The sequence below is a fragment of the Malaclemys terrapin genome, chromosome 11 (assembly GCF_027887155.1).
Source record: "Malaclemys terrapin pileata isolate rMalTer1 chromosome 11, rMalTer1.hap1, whole genome shotgun sequence".
NCBI classification, from domain to species: Eukaryota; Metazoa; Chordata; order Testudines; family Emydidae; genus Malaclemys; species Malaclemys terrapin.
The window spans coordinates 43,619,228-43,637,255 of record NC_071515.1 but is presented as its reverse complement, the minus strand read 5'-3'; the positions used below and the strand labels follow the sequence as shown (position 1 = coordinate 43,637,255).

At 44.1% G+C, this 18,028-nt stretch overlaps 1 protein-coding gene across 3 annotated transcripts in view; it reads left to right on the top strand.

Annotated features, from left to right (window-relative positions):
* The window catches only part of LOC128845301 (beta-1,3-galactosyltransferase 1), a 372,678-nt gene that overhangs the window by 145,558 nt on the left and 209,092 nt on the right, over positions 1-18,028 (top strand). For all 3 annotated transcript variants that reach the window (XR_008446643.1, XR_008446642.1, XM_054043777.1), the window contains exon 2: positions 13,260-13,416. The gene's annotated coding sequence lies outside the window, so the exon portion shown is untranslated. The remainder of the gene's footprint in view (positions 1-13,259; positions 13,417-18,028) is intronic.

The window sequence follows — 18,028 nt, the reverse complement described above, 5'->3', positions numbered from 1 at the left end:
GACCCCAGCCGCTGGCTGGGCACTTCCCCACCCGGGCTCCGGCGGCGCAGGGTCCGGAGGCACAGGGGCTGCCTGAAGCCCATAGCGCTCGGGCAGCTCGGCTCTTAAACAGAGCCAAAGAGTCCGGGGAGGAGCAGAGCAGCCGCGGGAGGGGAAGTGCCTGGCCGGCATTTTCCTGGACATGTTCGGCTTTTTGGCAATTCCCCCCGGACGGGGGTTTGATTGCCGAAAAGCTGGACATGTCCGGGAAAAACCGGACATATGGTAACCCTAATAGATGGGAATGACATGCTCATTAAAAGGTAAAAATAAGGTAAACTTTTATAAAAGTTTGGGTTTGAACAAGTCAGAAACTTTTTGACCAAATTTATGTTTTGATGAAAGCTATGTTCAGAAATCTTTTAAGGAAAAACGTTTTCCATTATGCAGCCAGTTATGGTTTTAGCAGGTACAAAAGTCTTACAAAATGTTAAGAATGGAAAGGATTAAATTATGCATGCAGGAGCAAGCTATCTAAGGCTCCCCAAAAATATCCAAAATGGACGGCAACCTGGCATTGTCAAAACTAGCTAACTTAAAGCAAGTATCCTGTGGCTCGTATAGGTACACTTCCACTGGTCTTAAAGAATTCTGTGCTGTACAATTCTGTGGCTCAAATGGTTCCGGCAGCACAGGGTCCGGAGGCATGGGGGCTGCCCGAAGCCGGTAGCGCTCGGGCAGCCCGGCTCTTAAACAGAGCCGAAGAGTCAGGGGAGGAGCAGAGCCTCTGGCTGCGGCGGCTCTGCTCCTCCCTGACTCTTCGGCTCTGTTTAAGAGCCGAGCGCTACGGGCTTTGGGCAGCCCTCATGCCTCCGGACCTGCGCCGCCGGAGCCCGGGAGGGGAAGTGCCTGGCTGGGGGCACAGGGTCCGGAGGTATGGGAGCTGCCCGAAGCCCGAGGGCTACCGGCTTCACGGTTTGCCGGGCAGCCTCCAGACCCTGCGCCCCCGGCTGGGCGCTTCCCCTCCCGGGCTCCAGCTGCGCTGGAGAAGCGCCGGCCGGGGGCGCAGGGTCTGGGGGCTGCCCGGCAAACCATGAAGCCGGTAGCGCTCGGGCAGCCGTTTTCGCGAGGCTGGGAGTGGGAGGGAGGGGGCGGAGTTAGGGCGGGGTTGGGGCGGAGTTGGGGCGGGGCTGGGGGTGGGAAGTGGGCGGGGCCAGGACCCCGTGGAGGGTCCTCTTTTTTAATTTGTTAAAGATGGTAACCCTACATCTATTGAACTTTAAAGTTTTATTTTCAAAGTACACAAGTTTATTTTGGGGATATGATACATAACTTTTTTCCAATGTATATTTTATGCTTTTTGTTGTCTGGTCCCTAGGTTGTCTCTTAGAAAAGGCTTTCAGACATATAATGCATACTTTAAACACATGCTTCCAGCAGCCTTCATTTTCACACCTGTAATTTGGAAAATGTTAATACTTTCTCCTTTGTGAAAGGAAAGATGTGAATGTCAAATATTCTCTAGAGCCTAAGTTGACTTCTCTTTGGCTGATTCTGTCCTTTTTTGATTATCTCCATTTTACAATAGCACAAAGAGACTTGCCCAAGTTCACACACAAAGTGCATTGCAGAGCAGGGAACCTAGTCTGAGTCCCAGGCTAACACCCTAACCATTGGACCATCCTTCTTCTCTGTCTTCTAATCATAATTCCCATACTTTTTGTCACCTTGAGGATGGATTACAATATACATGCTACTTGTGTGGCTACAACTCATTTGGAAAATGCAGCTGCTCATTAAGTGGTATTTCTTGCCAGCAAAACATCACATCTGTGTTCCTTTACTCCCACTGGCTAATGATTAATTTCCAGATTGAGTTTAAGGTATTCTAATAAACCTACAAAGCTCAAAATTATCCTGGTTACCTGAGAGATTTCCCCCCCCCCTCCCTATGTGATAATGTGGGAGTTATGAGCTTCTGAAGTATTAGAGCTAATAGCCCTGTCATATGAATGGGAGGAACCTGGCAGCAGGTATTTCCAGGAAGGAGTCCTAAATCTTGGCAGTTCACTTCCCCCACACCCCATGGTGTGCCAAAACTTGGATTTGGTAACCTTCAGGGAACTCCAAAAGACTCGGCTGTTTTTTCATGGCTCCTCCTCAGTCTGCATCCCACCACTTAATTTGTACTTCCTCATCCAGACTGCAGGACAGATATGCAGCACTCCATGTTTACTGCTTCCCACAACATATTTTGAAATCCAAAGGAATTAGGAAAAGGGAAAAATTGTGAAAAATCTCAAAAGCCAATAGAATAAAGGAAACAAAATTAGAGAATTTAGTCCCTGATCCTGCCCCATTAAAGTCAACAAGAAATTTACTATTGACTTCAATTATCATAGGATGGAGCCACAGCCCAGAAGAAATATCAAGCAGCACCATGCAGAGAACATCATAATTACCAAATGAATTGTCAAATGTATCAACAACATTCAGAGCAAAAGAAACGTTGGCCCATTCTAGAGAGACTGCGAAGAGTTACAAAGGGATCTAACAAAACTGGGAAACAAAATGGCAGATGAAATTCAATGTTGATATATGCAAAGTAGTGCACTTTGGAAACCATAATCCCAACTATACATAGAAAATGATGGGATCTAAATTTGCTGCTACCACTCAAGAAAGGGATTTTGGAGTCATTGTGGATAGTTCTCTGAAAACATTTGGCAGTCAGAAATGCTAACAGATTGTTAGGAACCATTTGAAAGGGATAGATAATAAGACAGAAAATATCATATTGCCTCTACATAAATCCATGGTATGCTCACATCTTGAATACTGCGTGCAGATCTGGTTGCTCCATCTCAAAAAAGATACATTAGAAATAGAAAAGTTACAAAGAAGGGCAACAAAAAAGATTAGGGGTATGGAATAGCTTCCATATGAGGAAAGATTAAAAAGTGTGGACCGGTTCTTTTCCCCACTACCGAAAATGCACAGGTTCACAGACAGACTCTTGAGTTGAAGAAATATGTCATTTATTTGTTGCTTCAGTGAGTGATCAGTCCACCGAAACAGGGTTAAATGCAAGTGCACACCCGCATTCAGGTTGTTACAACGTTGTTCGTTATATATCGTTGTTGTGACGCATGGCCAGCGTTAAACATGGTTAAACATCCTGCAGGATGAAGGACTCAAATTCAACCCTTAAAGACACAAAAATACAAACATTATCTCCTCATGTGTATTTACATATACAGTATATGACTAGTGGTCAACAATGTAATCAACAGTCCCTGTCTATGCTATATTTTTTTGTTCCCCAAGGAACTCCCAACATGTCAAAGAGGACATGAAATTGTATAAAAGATCCTTGGGTCCCAAACCTGTTTATCTCAGATCTGCTTGAGGTTTCATGCAGGGGAAGCCTAAGCCACAAGGATTGAGAGCCCAGGTCTGACTGGACCTCCCTGAAATATAAACATTGGACTATAACTTATGGACTATTTCCGAAATAACTCTTTGCAACTACAAAGCTCACCATCTCTGCTATGAATCTGACCCTCAAGAATCGAACTCATGTCTGTATGTATATTGATCTTTTATCCATTCTCTCTCCTTTTTTAATAAATTTTAGTTTAAGTATCTAGGAATTGGCTGTAGTGTGTATTTGGGTAAGATCTGGAATATTCATTAACTGTGAGGTAATGTGATTGATCCTTTGGGATTGGTAGAAATGTTTCCTTTATATGATGAAATAAGATTTTCAGAAATCTTCATCATATTTGACTTGGGTACCTGGATGGAGGCCTGAGGCTGGGTTACTTCAAGGGAACTGTGTTGTTGGCTTCTGGGCAACCAGTGAGGTAATAAAGAAGCTGTTTTATGCTGGTTTGTTAAATCTAAGTACTGAAAATATCCACCAGTTTTGAGGATTATCTGCCCCATTCTTTGCAGTTCACCCTCATTGAGTGACCTCAACTGGCCCACACTGGGACCCCAGTCACAATTGTATAAATAGTTTTCTGTCTAACACTAAGATTAGTTTGCTAACCTAGAGTTTACCTGATTGGACTGCTGACTAAGCTGTTTACGTGATCAGGTTTCTGACCAAGATGTTCATCTGATTAAATTGCTAAGCCCTGTTGTTCATCTGATTGAACTGCTGACCCAATTGTTCACCTGATCAGGTTGCTGGCTCAGCTTTTCACCCAGCTGTTCTCCCTCACTGGCAGACAAGCAGGGATCTTTTCACATGTCCCAACACCTAAAATATACATTCCACATATTACATATCCTACAAAAAGACTGGGACTTTTCAGCTTGGAAAAGAGATGACTAAGGAGGGATATGATAGAAGTCTATAAAATCTTGACTGGTGTGGAGAAAGTTAATAAGGAAGTGTTATTTACTCCTTCACATAACACTAACTAGCGGTCACTCAATGAAATTAATAGGCAGCAGGTTTAAAACAAACAAAAGGAAGCACATAATGCACAGTCTACCTGTGGATGTTGTTGCCAGAGAATGTTGTGAAGGCCAAAACTATAACAGGCTTCAGAAAAAAACTAAATAAGTTCATGGAGGATAGATCCATCAATGGCTATTAGCCAGGATGGTCAGGGATGTAACCCCATCCTCTAAGTGTCCCTAGCCTCTGTTTGCCAGAAGCTAGGAGTGGACAACAGGGGTTGGATCCCTCAATTATTGCCTGTTCTGTTAATTCCCTCTGAAGCACCTGATATTGGCCTCTGTTGAAAGACAGGATACTGGGCTAGGTGGACCATTGGTCTGACCCAGTATGGTCATTCTTATGTTCTTAGAGCAACTGCTAAGGGATACAGAACTAACAGTTATTAAATACAGTGAAACTGCACAATTGATCATTTTGAACAGGTAACGTCCTATCCTAAATGACCATTTCAGAGGATTGCAGAGATTTCTAGTACAATTTTCCTTGACCTGTTGTGACGCATGGCCAGAAAAGATTAAACATCCTGCAAAATAAATAACCCTCACAAGACATATGGGGAGATGATGTTTGTGTTTTTACATATATATATATATATATATATATATATAGGGTCAATGATGTAATCAACAGTCCCTGTCAATGCTGTATTCTGATAATTCAGAGCTCAAAAGAACATCCTAGTATTTAAATGAATTGTAAACATGAGATCTCTCTATATTCATCTCTCTTTGAAATGTATAGCAAATAATCTGTGAATGGTGGAGGAATGAGCAAATTGCCTTCTGTTAATTCTATAGCTAAGTACCGGTGATGGACCTCCTTCAAAGTCATCCTAATTACCTTTTGTTCCCCAAGGAACTCCCAACATGTCAAAGAGGACATGAAATTATATAAAAGCCTTGGGTCCTGATTCTGTCATCTCAGATCTGCATAAGCTTCATCAGGGGAAGTTTAAGTCATAAGATTGAGGTCCCAGTTATGCTGGTACGCCCAGAATAGGATATTTAGACATCGGACTATAACCTATGAACCATTTCTGAAATAACTCTTTTCAGCTACATCTCTGGAGAAAGGGGTAAACAGTGAGGTGGCAAAAGTTTGCAGATGATACTGAACTGTTCAAGATAGTTAAGACCAAATCAGACTGTGAAGAACTTCAAAAAGATCTCACAAAACTAAGTGATTGGGCAACAAAATGGAAAATTAAATTTAATGTGGATAAATGTAAAGTAATGCACATTGGAAAAAATAACCCCAACTATACCTACAATATGATGAGGGCTAATTTAGCTACAACTAATCAGGAAAAAGATCTTGGAGTCATTGTGGATAGTTCTCTGAAGACGTCCATGCAGTGTGCAGCATCAGTCAAAAAAGCAAACAGGATGTTAGGAATCATTAAAAAGGGGATAGAGAATAAGATGGAGAATATCTTATTCTCCTTATATAAATCCATGGTACGCCCACATCTTGAATACTGCATACAGATGTGGTCTCCTCATCTCAAAAAAGATATTCTGGCATTAGAAAAGGTTCAGAGATGGTCAACTAAAATAGAACAGGTCCCATATGAGAAGAGATTAAAGAGGCTAAGACTTTTCAGCTTGGAAAAGAGGAGACCAAGGGGGATATGATAGAGGTATATAAAATCATGAGTGATGTGGAGAAAGTGAATAAGGAAAAGTTATTTACTTGTTCCCATAATATAAGAACTAGGGGCCACCAAAAAAAAAAAATTAATGGGCAGCAGGTTTAAAACAAATAAAAGGAAGTTCTTCTTCATATAGCACACAGTCAACTTGTGGAACTCCTTGCCTGAGGAGGTTGTGAAGGCTAGGACTATAACAGGGTTTAAAAGAGAACTGGATACATTCATGGAGGTTAAGTCCATTAATGGCTATTAGCCAGGATGGGTACGGAATGGTGTCCCTAGCCTCTGCAGTGCCGTATTATCGCCTAGGCTGGCAAATTTGCAGGGGCGGAAGCTCCCCTCCGCGCCCCGTCCCCCTGCTCCAACTCACCTCCGCCTCCTCTGCAAGCGCGCCGCCGCGTCCTGTTTCTCTCCCCTCCCAGTGCTTGCGCTGCGAAACAGCTGTTTCATGGGGCAGGGAGGGAGGGGGGAGGAGGGGGAACGCCGCACGCATGGGAAAGAGGCAGGGGCGGGGATTTGGGGAAGGGATCCACTAGGGGAAGGGAGGGGGCGGAGTTGGGGTGGGGACTTTGGGGAGAGGGTTGGAATGGGGGCGGGAAAAGGGCGGAGTCGGGGCAGGGCCAGGGCAGCAATTATTTCCCGGCCTAGGGGCGGCAAAATTATTAATCCGCCACTGAGCCTCTGTTTGTCAGAGGGTGGTGATGAACGGCAGGAGAGAGATCATTTGATCATTACCTGTTAGGTTCACTCCCTCTGGGGCACCTGGCATTGGCCACTGTCAGTGGATAGGATATTGGACTGGATGGACCTTTGGTCTGACCTACTATGGCCGTTCTTATGTTCATCTTATGTTCTCTGCTATTAATCTGAATCTTAAGAATTGAACTCATGTCTGTATGTATATTGATCTTTTAACCATACGCTCTCTCTTTTGTTTTTTTAATAAATTTTAGTTTAGTTAATAAGAATTGCTTGTAGCTGTATTTGGGTAAGATCTGGAATATCCAATAACCTGGGAGGCAATGTGTCCAATCCTTTGGGATTGGTAGAACCTTTTCTTTTATATGATGAAATAAGATTTTCAGAAATCATCATATTTGACTTAGATACCCAGCTGGAGGCCTGAGGCTGGATCACTTTAAGGGAACTGTGTTGTTTATTATCTTACTAGTTACTTAGAAGTCCAAAGAAGCTCTTTTATGCTGGCTTGGTAAACCTAAGTATTGGAATATCCACCAGCTTTTTGGGGATTGTCTGCCCCATTCTTTGCAGTTCACCCTAATTGAGTGACCACAGCTGGCCCCCACTGAAACCCCAGTTAAACCTGTGTCTAAAAGACCCTGCAATTTAAAGTCAGCGGTGCTACACTGGTGTAAATCATTAGAGAATCAGGCCCAATTTATTCACAAGTTTTAAAGGAAATGAGCAAAGAAACTGACAAATCTTAAAACATATTTAATATTCACTAGAGTCAAGAGAAATTAAGCATGGCAAACACAACCCACATGCAAGAGACAAACAAAAAATATTTATTATTAAATCAGGAAACTAGAGCCTAGGGAGTGGAGCATCACTTATGGAGAAAATACCCATCTTAAGGAATGTGATGGGTGAATACCTGGGAAAGCACTGTCTGATAAAGGATAGCCAGCATGGTTTCTGGCAGAGGAGGTTATGCTTTACGAAACTGTTGGAGTCCTTTGAAGATATTACTGCCATGATAGATTAGAGGAATTCAGTGGATTTAGTATACCTTGATTTGACAAGGCTGTGCCTTCAGAAATTAATGTCCATAGCAAAGAGCTATGGCATAAGGGGTAAATTAGAGTGTTAGTGAGAATACTGCCTGCACAGCTGGAGACAAAGTTAGCCATAGGTTCAATTTTTCAAGTTGGAAAGAAGTTTCCAGGGGAATGATTAAGTCATAGATCTGACTTCTGAGGTACTCATACTACTCTGGATACAAATTGTTGGGCTGAAGATATAGAAAACAAAATTTCTAATTTGCAAATGAAGCTAAAATCAGAGGAACAATTTGGAGAGGAATACAAAAGAATTTTTTTTTTAATACAACCAGATTTCAAGGAATTTGCATAGCTAAGGTGAGTTGAGCCAGTAAGTGATGAGCAGAGTTTATTCTATACAAATGGAAAGTTACTGTGGATGCAATGCACCAAGCTAGATAATGTATTATAGATACTAGCTAGGAGTATCTAGGAATAGCAAGTAGAAATACCACACAGAGTAATGATAGGAGAACTTTAAAAGAGTCACAGGATTATTTTAAAGTTCATTTGCTTATTTGATCTTTTATCCCCCTTCCCCAACAGGTCTGGATTGTTCCCCACAGCAAAAAATTCTCCCCCCTTAATAGGTCCTATCTCTGTGCTAATGCTACCTTCTGAAATGGAGATTCCCAGTGGTCTGCTCTCACCAGCGGCGGCTCCAGGCACCAGTGCTCCAAGCTCGTGCCTGGGGCGGCAAGCCGCATGGGGTGGCCTGCCGGTCCCTGCGAGGGTGGCAGTCAGGCAGCCTTCGGCGGCATGCCTGCGGGAGGTCTGCCAGTCCCACGGATTTGGCGGCAATTCGGCAGCTGGTACGCCGAAGCCGCGGGACTGGCGGACCTCCCGCAGGCATGCCGCTGAATCCACGGGACCGGGGACCTCCCGTAGCCACGTCACTGAAGGCAGCCTGCCTGCCGTGCTTGGGGCGGCAAAAAAGCTAGAGCCGCCCCTGGCTCCCACTAATGGCTGCCGATCTCGATGGGGCATCTCATCCTCATTCTGGGTGTTGGATGGAGGGAGGTTTCCTTACAAGCAGGGGCCTAAAGTCCTTCTTCCCCCAGGGGGCTTCAGACAAATGACAGACTCTCTGCTGCACACCTCTGACATGTTATTCAACTCTAACATGCTTTGCTGTGTGCTCCAGAACACAAAATAATTAGCATTAGTCAGTACCCTGGATCCCACAATAGCTCTGACAGAAAAAATTAGATTTCTGGAAGATGAAGAAGCTGGGGTAACCCAATTAACAAAGAGCAGTGACAGGGAGGAACTGGGGTGCTGTAGCAAATGGAGGAAGACCCTTAACTGATTTTTTTCTAAATATTAGAAAAGATTAGGTTCATGGGGTGGGCAAGTGTTCCAGTTTATTCTTATTTTAACCAAACCAACTGAAAACAAAATGTTACAAACAGCACAAGTTACCATGGAGATTGCTTGAAGCAGAGACAGCTACTGTGGTGAATTTGTTTCTGGACAAGGATAGGATTTAGGAGTGGGCTGAAAAATAGGAAAGTGAGAATCAGATTAGTCCAAAGAGAGTTAGGCACAGTGGTGTGGAAAGCTTGTTTTCTTCTTCTTCCTAGAACTGGTTTATGTCCTTTATAGCTCTCCTTTTATCTCTGCCACTTCAGACAGTGATGCATTGGTCACAGTTTAATAAAATTGCAATTACAAAACTTGCCCCCCCCCTTTATTCCACCACTATCCCTGTGTACTAGGGTTTTGTGCACTCTAGAGAGAAAAGTGAGGGTCTATGGCATTTATTCACTTATGTTCCCAAACAATAACGCCTTTCCACAGCCATAAGGGAGGAGAAATCACCACTCAGCAAACAAATTTACAAGAAATGATCTTTGCTGGGAATGTTTTTGTTCTGCTTTGGTAATATATAACTGGGGTGTTGATGAAACAAGCACAGTGTTCTCCTTGTGTAGTTTGAATGGGGTGGGCAGGAGCGCCGGCAGCCTTTTTGGTGCCCTAGGTGGCAGAAGGTCCCGCTCCCAAAATCGCATCCCCGACAGAGGCGGAGGAAGGTCCCGCCCCTGAAATGCCGGATGTTTGGCCGCCGCGGTCGCTGCCCCCCAAATGTCAGTGCCCTAGGCGACTGCCTAGGTTGCTTAATGGGTTGTGCCGGCCCTGGAGGCGGGGTGGGGGTAAAGGCATTTTAGGTGTTTCCTTCTCCCTCTCTAATAATTTTTTTTAAATATCTGCCATTTGCTAGTCCATCATTCCATCTGATCATCTAATCCATTCCAAAAACAAAACATTTTTCTCCAGGAGTAGCTTTGTTAGCCTTAAGGATGAATCCACTCCGATAAGGATTATTTAGTAGTATTGAAAGATGAGAAGACTCCATGAATGATAGGGAAATTGCCCCAATAATTTGGTGGCAGCATTTTCACAGTGAACTGAACAGCAGCAGAGCTCATACCTGTTTCCAACTTTGAGTAGTTAGCTACAGGTTGGGGACCGACAGGCTAAGCAGCAGTTCTGCAGAAAAGGACCTGGGGATTACAGTGGACAAGAACCTGGATACGAGTCAATATGTGTGCCCTTGTTGTCAAGAAGGCTAACAGCATATTGGGCTGCATTAGTAGGAGCATTGCCAGCAGATCGAAGAAAGTGATTATTCCCCTCTATTCGGCACTGGTGAGGCCACATCTGTGTCCAGTTTTGGGCCCCACACTACAGAAAGGATGTAGACAAATTGGAGAGAGTCCAGCGGAGGGCAACAAAAATGATTAGGCTGGGACACATGACTTACGAAGAGAGGCTGAGGGAACTGGGCTTATTTAGTCTTCAGAAAAAAAGAGTGAGGGGGGATTTGATAGCAGCCTTCAACTACCTGAAAGGGGGCAGGGATCCAAAGATGATGGAGCTCGGCTGTTCTCAGTGGTGGCAGATGACAGAACAAGAAGCAATGGTCTCAAGTTGCAGTGGGGGAGGTCTAGGTTGCATATTAGGAAACACTATTTCACTAGGAGGGTGGTGAAGCACTGGAATGGGTTACCTAGGAAGGTGGTGGAATCTCCATCTTTAGAGGTTTTTAAGGCCCGGCTTGACAAAGCCCTGGCTGGGATGATTTAGTTGGGGTTGGTCCTGCTTTGAGCAGGGGGTTGTATTAGATGACCTCTTGAGGTCTCTTCCAACTCTAATATTCTATGATTCTCTCATACAGTGCTAAAAAACCAAAGCACATTTCAGTGCATGAATACACAATAGATTTTAAAATCTGTGCAGGATCTTTCTACTTGTTGTGCTTAATTTCAAAATCAGTGCAATCATTAGAGAGAAATGGTTTGCTCTTTCAACATGGAATTCCATTTTCCCAGCAAAAGGGAGAGGAAATTTTTTCTCTCTAGCGGAACATACCCCAATACTCTACCTGCCTGAAATTTATGCTCTTTGGTTCCAGTTCTCAACTGTAAATTGCTCGTGTACACATCTGTCTGACATGAACCATACATACTCTTCTTCAAGATTTTAAAAGCCCTTTAGTCAACAGTAGTGATACTTGTCCCCAGTACACTCGGAAATAGCTTTGATAGCCTCCTTCTTTTTTAGTCCATGTCTCTCACAGCTAACTACAATTAATGGTAACAGGTGGTTGTGTTGTCAAAAGTATATATACTTCTCTTCTCTAGCCTCTCTGCTTTCTGAGGTACTGTGGGGGTGGGGAAGATGACAGATGGCTTCCGCAAACTAATCACAGATAACATGATATTTTGGTGTAGTACATGCATTTTCAGGCAAATAATGAACTAGTTTCATTTAATATCCTCCCTTGTGAAAAGCTGGCTACCTTAATGGAATGTGGCATGCTCTAAAGAAATGCACATTACATCCTAAATTATATTAAAATGTGATTAATCATAGCACCATGCAATAAATAAGATAACAGTTATTGTTGGTAGAGATTTTTGATGTCTGAATTTATTTCATGAAAATCTTTTGTTAGTTTGACAGAGAGAGAGAGAGACCAAAAAAAAAAAAAAAAATCAACCCTCAGGCCAAATTTTGCATTTTTTGACCTGAGTTCATTATAGATTTAAGATATGATTAAACAGTATATATCTGTGTACCTCTGAGCCACACTGACCACAGAAAGCCACCGATGCAGGTTCTGTGGCATGCTGATCTATCCAGGAGCATATTCTTCCACTGCAATGGGACTCTGGCTAATTAATAGTCTTAATAATTTTTATAAGTGGTTTAAAGAAATCTATCATGGGTATTTCTAAGTGCTGGTATTGCTGGAATTACTAAGAATTGAGGCCTGGTCCCAATAATATTTGTCGTTGTCTTCCATGGGAACAAGATTTGGCCATTAAAGACGACATTCTTTTTAAAAGTGGATGCTGTTTATTTTGAAAGGTGCCTTCAAATTTGACCTTGTAAATCTTGCATACAATTTTTAGCACCTTTACAAAACCCGCAGTTTTAAAGTTTTATTAAAGATCTGATGGTAGTTAATTATTTTTTATTCCTGTTTGTGTGACAAAACTATGTTCGATCAAAAAAATCATGATTAAACTCACGGTATCTAAGATTTAAATAAAGAAGTCTGAAGATTAGAAATGAGATGACGGAAATAGTTAAAGAGGCAAATTAATAAAGTAAAACAATACAATTTTAATTTGATAGCTCCTGCCTTTAATGCCTGGCTGGTTGTATGAAGAGAGAGGTGAAAACAGGAGGAATTGAGGATAGAGAGATGGGCAGAAACAGGGAAAGAGGTAGGGGATGAGGACTGAGAGAAAAACAAAAGGCATGAACAAAGGAGGAAAGAGATCAAAGCCCTAATCCTGCAATTTACAATACAAAGGGTGGTCCACTGTGCCTGAGTGGAGCTCCATTAAAGTCAATGAAGTACTGCATAGGGGTCCACACATGCTGTAAATTGTAGGATTTGGCCTAAACATACATGGATAAGGCATTAATTCCATCAGCCTGTGGCTCTATTAAATCTGACTGGTCATTTTGAAGGTATTACTTGTGCTTCTAGGCAGCAGTTTAACAGTAACTTGCCTGTAGGCAAGTTGCTCCTGTTTTCTATAAATCCCCACAATTTATTTTATGAAAACACTTCTATTATTGTTCCTGCATATCTCATTTGCTGCATTATCCCACCAAAGGAAATTGTGTGCATTGTGTTACTCAAGTGAGTGGATTTAAGCTGCTTAGCCATATAAATTACAACAGTGTTCACATGTACCAACTTCTTATTTGACATTAGAACATGGCCCTTGGAGCTCTCTTTACAAATAGCTAACATCCTGCTGTAAATCTGTTTTCATGCAAGATACATGAATAATAAAAAATAAAAACTCTGGCTTATCCCTATATAACTTGTGGCTATTTTCCAACACAGGTTTATCAATATGCAACCAGCACTTGTTCGATATGAGGTGGAGAAGGCGAGATGAAAAATGGCACAGAATGAAGAATTATGAAATTATGGGCATGGCACAGCTAAGCAAAGAAGAGCAATTAATGAAGGGAGAAAAACGGAACATTGTCTAAGTCAGGTAAGCAATTTAGACCATTACCTAACAATGTGTAAGGTGACTGAAGCTTATTCGGATTATGCAAGGATTACAGGTGTGTGCATGCACACACAGACAAATGCTGGGACTTCCTTCCTGAGCAATATTTTCTCTGCATTAAGTACAAACATACTTTCTTCTGATATTAAACATGCATTTGACTTGCTTTGAAGCATGAATAACCCCAACTCCAGCACCTAGGTGCACTATGGTATCACGTGAGTGGTGCCTAGAAGCATAAACAACACTTGAGAGTGACCATTCAGCCAACATTCCTAAGTTACATCTATGATTATTATTGTTACATTGAGAAAGCAGAACTCATATGGATATGCAACTATTGTATTAATGCAAACATACGGCACTTTGTGCCATTTATTAAAATTACCACACACTGAGCTATTTCTGCATCTTATTTACTTTGCATACTGTGAATTTCAGCAAAATACCTATCCTTTATTTAGATATAAGAAAAGATTAACAGTAATGACATGGATGTCTCTAGTGAGAAAAGTAGCATACTGTATAGAGCAGGGGTCTCAAACTCAAATGGGCCACATGAGGGCTAGTTCATTGGCCCGAGGGCCGCATCACTGAAACACCCCCCCTTGCTGCCCCTGGCCCTGTCCCCACTCCACCCCTTCCATGAGGCCCCACCCCTGCCTCTTCCCACGCCTTCCCGCCCCTTTCCACTCCCTTCCCCGAAGTCTCCGCCCCCTCCCTGCCCCCAGAGGGTGCATGAGGGGTGTGGTGGGAGCTCAGGGCAGGGAGTTGAGGTGCAGCAGGGGGTTGGGGTGCAGGCAGGGGGCTCGGGGTGCAGAAGGGGTGTGGGATGCAGCAGGGGGCTCAGGGCAGGGGGTTGGGGTACAGGCAGGAGGCTCAGGGCAGGGAGTTGGGGTGCAGAAAGGGTGTGGGATGCAGCAGGGGGCTCAGGGCAGGGAGTTGGGGGGCGGGGTGCAGGAGGGCTTCGGGATCCGGGGTGGCAGCAGCGCACACCGGGGCCAGGGCCAGGGCAGGCTGCCAGCCCCGGCCCCGGCCCTGCCCCTCTCCGCTCTGGGAAGTAGCTGGAACCATGTCCCTGCGGTCCCTGGGGGAGGGGGATGCAGGGCTCTGCACGCTTCTTGCTGCTCCTCCAGGTACCTCCCCCGAAACTCCCCATTGGCCATGGTTCCCCGTTCCCACACAATGGGAGCTGCGGGGGGGGGGGGCGCATGCCTGCAGGGCCAGCTCTAGCTTTTTTGCTGCCCCAAGCAGCAAAAAAAAAAAGCGCCGCCCCCCGCGCCCCCCAGCCGAGCGCCGCCTCCCGAGCCCCCCAGCCGAGCACTGCGCCGCCCCCCCGCCGAGCGCCGCCAGAACCCCCCCAAGAGCGCCGCCCCCCCCCACGCCTCCCCCTGCGCCGAGCGCCGCCGGAACCCCCCCCGAGCGCCGCACCGCCGGAGCCCGCCCCTGCCCCCTGCCGAGCGCCGCCGGAACCCCCCTCCAGTGCCGCGCCCGTGCCGGCCCCCCGCCGAGCGCCGCATGCCGGAGTCTGCCCCCTGTGCCGAGCGCCGAGCCCCACACTGCCCCCCACGCCGAGTGCTGTGCAGCGCCGCCGGAGCCCGCCCCCTGCCCCCCACCGAGCGCCGCCGGAACGCCCCCCCCCGCGCCTCCATAGCCCGTCCCCCGCCGACTGCCGTGCCGCCGGAGTGTTCTCCCCCCCCCCGTCGAATGCCGCACCGTGCTCCCCCTGCCGCTCCTTACCAGGTGCCACCCCAAGCATGTGCTTGGGTGCCTGGAGCCGGCCTTGCATGCCTGAAAGCCAGGGCAATACAAGAACAGAGCCGTCTGCTTCTCCTCTCCCACCCCCCAGCCACAGGGACGTGATGCCAGCCGGTGCGAGGCTCGAGGGGGGCAATCCTGTGGGTGTAGTTTGCCCATCCCTGGCCTGGAGGTAGGCGGGGGGGGGGCAGGCGGGCGCAGGCCACAGGAAATAGCCCCGCGGGCTGCGTGTTTGAGACCCCTGGTATAGAGTCAGAGCTATGTGAGGAGATGCAGTGTTCATCAGTTACAAACTTGAGACTGTCATATTGTAAAATACCACATGATAGAAGATGCTGCATGGAGTTGAAGCTGATTCCATTTGCCATATGGCACATTATTATTTTGTATTTCCTTGGAGAGTGCACTAAAGACTAAAGGAGAACTGAACACTTTCAAGGTGTAGAGAATAATAATCAGAAGGTGCATAGTTCTTGATTATAGCAATAAAATCTGTAATGGGGGCAGACTGACAGGGGAAACTGAATATTAGAGACTGGATGCATGCTGTAGCACTCTCCAACTAGTGAACAGACAATATAATTAGAGTTGGGCAATTTTTTTTTCAGTGAATAGTTTATTCACAAAAAAATGCAGTTTTGGATTGACATGAACTATTTGCAAATTTGGGTGGCATTTGGAGAATGGTTTTTGCTCCAAAAAAGGGGAGGGAGATTCCAAAGAAAATATAAACATTTTGTTTTGACATTTTTTAAATGAAACTTTCAACATTTTGATTCAAAGCAGCATTTTATTTAGAAATTTAACTAGATTTAACTAAAAATGGGGGAGACATAAAAACATCCCAAAATGACACAAAATGTTTTGTATTGTTGGATCTAAAACAAACAAAAAAAATCATTTCAGTGAGAAACTGAAAAATTGTCATTTTGGATCAACCTGACATGAATTTTGGGGGGAGATTTTTTGGTTCATCCACTGAACTAAAAAAAAATCAATTATCTGCCTATCTCTAAATATAGTTCAGTTCTATCAGGAACATTTAAAAAGGAAGAAATTGGCAACTATCTTATATAAAAGTCCCATGGACAATCCAAAAGAAATCAAAGCCAGGAAATGCCATGCATAATTCTATATACAATGTCATAATGCAGTTGTCCATCAGATTTTCTGTGGCAATATACAGAAAATGTTAATCCAATAATCTCTGAAGACGAGACTCCAGATGCACAGCTACAACAAAATCATCTAAAGAATGGGTAGAACTAATCATGAAAAAATAATTTACTGAAAAGTCTTAAAGAAAAGGATTCTAAATTAATCATGGCATTTTGAAATCAGGGCAAATGAGCAGTTTTCGGGGCACGAAAACCACCCTCCTTTACAAAATGGCAGATTAATTCACTAGAAAATATTACATATTTAATCAAATATGTAGGGATGGGATGGCCGCCACTTCCCGTAGCTCCCATTGGCCAGGAATGCTGAACCGCAGCCACTGAGAGCTGCCGGGGGCCGTGCCTGTGGATGGTCAATGTCTGCAAAATCTCTCACGGCCTGCAATCAGCTTACCCTGATGGGCCTCATGCAGCCCACGGGCCGCAGGTTGCCCACCATTGCTCCAGAGCTTAAAATACAGAGGATCCAGCAGCACTTGTCTGTGATATTATGTGCTACCACTACCTAAGTTATACATCTGTTACCCAGGCCTAAGCAACCTAATATCTGTAACCTTTAAAAGAAAATTACTCTCCCACTTGCACCTTCATTTTCCACTCACCTAGAGTACAGCTGGGCAGCTCTGTGGTAAGTTCTGACATGTCGAAGTTTCCTTTCATCCCCAATCACATTAAAAAGTTGAAATTTACCACAAAACAAAAATTCTAAAATATTTTGTTTTGGAAACATTGAAAAACCTTATCAACATGTTTCATTCTGATAAGCTAGAAATATTTTGTTTCAATTTTGTTTTGACTTTTAAGTTACATTATATTATAAATTATAAGTTGAAATGATAAAAGTTACAATGAAATGTTTCAAAAACTTATTGAAATAAAATGTTTTGACCTTATTGAAATGAGAATCCTGTTGATAATTTCCCATAAAAAAATTCAGTGAAGTCAATACATTCCCGCAAAACATTTTCAATGGAATCAGCATTTTCCCAATAGAAAACTGTTGTCAGAAACTTTTTTTTTTTTTTTTAATATTATTAAATCAGCTCTACCCTGGAGTGTATCTTTGCTAGCTTCGCCTTTTCCCACAACACAGCACCAGCACAGTGTTTAGGAATATTGAACACATCTGCTATATCCAGGGCAACTGGAACATTGCCAGATCCTCACCAACTGTCACCTTAACTCAGACCCCCGGGGAGGCCTAAATACCCAAAGCAGCAAAAACACTGTGTAATTGGCACAGATCCACCCCATTCTGTCAAACTTGGATCTGGCCACAGTAAGCCACTCACATATGATCTCCAGGTTTGATTTTTTTTCAATTCACGATATCTGGGAATGAATAAGCTGAAATAGACTGTATTAGTCTTTGTGCTTAGCAAAACAGATTGCTGTGAGCACATTAGCTCACCCCACGGCTCCCCATTGAATCAAGATCTCTGTCCCATAGTCAAAGGCTCCCATAGGATTGACCCTAGGTATCCAAGAGATTCTTTCCCATTGGAACCATGATCTCCCATGACAACTATGTTCCACTGTAACAACAAAACTGTCAATCACTAGGGGGCAGCTCATGAGTGTGGGAAGTGCAACTTTTACAGGCCATAAGAAGCAAAAATGACCATGGACATAGCTGCTTTGGGAACTACACGCAAAAT